Source organism: Schistocerca americana, unplaced genomic scaffold, assembly GCF_021461395.2.
Source record: "Schistocerca americana isolate TAMUIC-IGC-003095 unplaced genomic scaffold, iqSchAmer2.1 HiC_scaffold_158, whole genome shotgun sequence".
In the NCBI taxonomy this organism is placed as follows: Eukaryota; Metazoa; Arthropoda; class Insecta; order Orthoptera; family Acrididae; genus Schistocerca; species Schistocerca americana.
The window spans coordinates 362,501-365,000 of record NW_025725666.1 but is presented as its reverse complement, the minus strand read 5'-3'; positions in this window follow the sequence as shown (position 1 = coordinate 365,000).

Sequence of the window (2,500 nt, the reverse complement as noted above, 5' to 3'; positions counted from 1 at the left end):
TACTGCAATCCAGCTCTTATAGGGAGACGACACGTAGCTGAGTGCACAATATTTGGACCGTATGGTTCGCCGTTGTTGGCGCAGTCGTGGTACGGTCACACATGTACCACGATGTATCATTCAGTACATGAGGACCAATGTGCAGTACAGTGTGTGATTTGGACGTACAACATCAGCGGACAGTTGACACAAGCCGTACCACAACGTAGGCTGTGCTTCGCCATGCGAATGCCAATGAACAACTGCGAAGGGCATTGAGCATGTACGTCCTGCTGCCATCCGCATTACAGTGTATAGCTGCAAGGTGTTTAACATGAAGCGATACTCTGGGGACCGGGCAGTGCGAGTAGCAAACTATATTGCGGGGGTTGCAGTTAGGCAACACTACACTAATTTAACGCGTCGTATGACAATTACAGAGCAGGTTAAGGCCCAACGTGTGTTGGGTTAAGGCCCAACGTGTGTTGGGTTAAGGCCCAACGTGTGTTGGGTTAAGGCCCAACGTGTGTTGGGTTAAGGCCCAACGTGTGTTGGGTTAAGGCCCAACGTGTGTTGGGTTAAGGCCCAACGTGTGTTGGGTTAAGGCCCAACGTGTGTTGGGTTAAGGCCCAACGTGTGTTGGGTTAAGGCCCAACGTGTGTTGGGTTAAGGCCCAACGTGTGTTGGGTTCAGGCCCAACGTGTGTTGGGTTCAGGCCCAACGTGTGTTGGGTTCAGGCCCAACGTGTGTTGGGTTCAGGCCCAACGTGTGTTGGGTTCAGGCCCAACGTGTGTTGGGTTCAGGCCCAACGTGTGTTGGGTTCAGGCCCAACGTGTGTTGGGTTCAGGCCCAACGTGTGTTGGGTTAAGGCGCAACGTGTGTTGGGTTAAGGCGCAACGTGTGTTGGGTTAAGGCGCAACGTGTGTTGGGTTAAGGCGCAACGTGTGTTGGGTTAAGGCGCAACGTGTGTTGGGTTAAGGCGCAACGTGTGTTGGGTTAAGGCGCAACGTGTGTTGGGTTAAGGCGCAACGTGTGTTGGGTTAAGGCGCAACGTGTGTTGGGTTAAGGCGCAACGTGTGTTGGGTTAAGGCGCAACGTGTGTTGGGTTAAGGCGCAACATGGGTTGGGTTAAGGCGCAACATGGGTTGGGTTAAGGTACAATATGGGTTGGGTTAAGGTACAATATGGGTTAGGTTAAGGTACAATATGGGTTAGGTTAAGGCGCAACGTGGGTTAGGTTAAGGCGCAATGTGGGTTAGGTTAAGGCGCAACGTGGGTTAGGTTAAGGCGCAACGTGGGTTAGGTTAAGGCGCAACGTGGGTTAGGTTAAGGCGCAACGTGGGTTAGGTTAAGGCGCAACGTGGGTTAGGTTAAGGCGCAACGTGGGTTAGGTTAAGGCGCAACGTGGGTTAGGTTAAGGCGCAACGTGGGTTAGTTAAGGCGCAATATAGGTTACGTTAAGGCGCAATATAAGGTTAGGTTAAGGCGCAATATAGGTTAGGTTAAGGCGCAATATAGGTTAGGTTAAGGCGCAACGTGGGTTAGGTTAAGGCGCAATATAGGTTAGGTTAAGGCGCAATATAGGTTAGGTTAAGGCGCAATATAGGTTAGGTTAAGGCGCAATATAGGTTAGGTTAAGGCGCAATATGGGTTAGGTTAAGGCGCAATATGGGTTAGGTTAAGGCGCAATATGGGTTAGGTTAAGGCGCAATATGGGTTAGGTTAAGGCACAATATGGGTTAGGTTAAGGCACAATATGGGTTAGGTTAAGGCACAATATGGGTTAGGTTAAGGCACAATATGGGTTAGGTTAAGGCACAATATGGGTTAGGTTTAGGCACAATATGGGTTAGGTTAAGGCACAATATGGGTTAGGTTAAGGCACAATATGGGTTAGGTTAAGGCACAATATGGGTTAGGTTAAGGCACAATATGGGTTAGGTTAAGGCACAATATGGGTTAGGTTAAGGCACAATATGGGTTAGGTTAAGGCACAATATGGGTTAGGTTAAGGCACAATATGGGTTAGGTTAAGGCACAATATGGGTTAGGTTAAGGCACAATATGGGTTAGGTTAAGGCACAATATGGGTTAGGTTAAGGCACAATATGGGTTAGGTTAAGGTACAATATGGGTTAGGTTAAGGTACAATATGGGTTAGGTTAAGGTACAATATGGGTTAGGTTAAGGTACAATATGGGTTAGGTTAAGGTACAATATGGGTTAGGTTAAGGCACAATATGGGTTAGGTTAAGGTACACATTGTTGTAAGGAAAGGTGTATTGGGGGGGGGGGGGGCGGGCGGGCGGCGGCGGCCGGTTTGTTGATTGTGATTATAGTAAGTGGATGCCTGCGGCATCATCTGATTTGCCACGTCAGGATGCACCTTTGGCTCATGACAGGCGGCGCTCTGATTCCATGCTTGTGGCAGACCTGTGTCTTTCATTCCTGCCATTGTTTGTGTGCTGTGACAGGAGGCAGTATTGTGATGTTGGGTGTACCCCTGTGTAGGACATGTGTG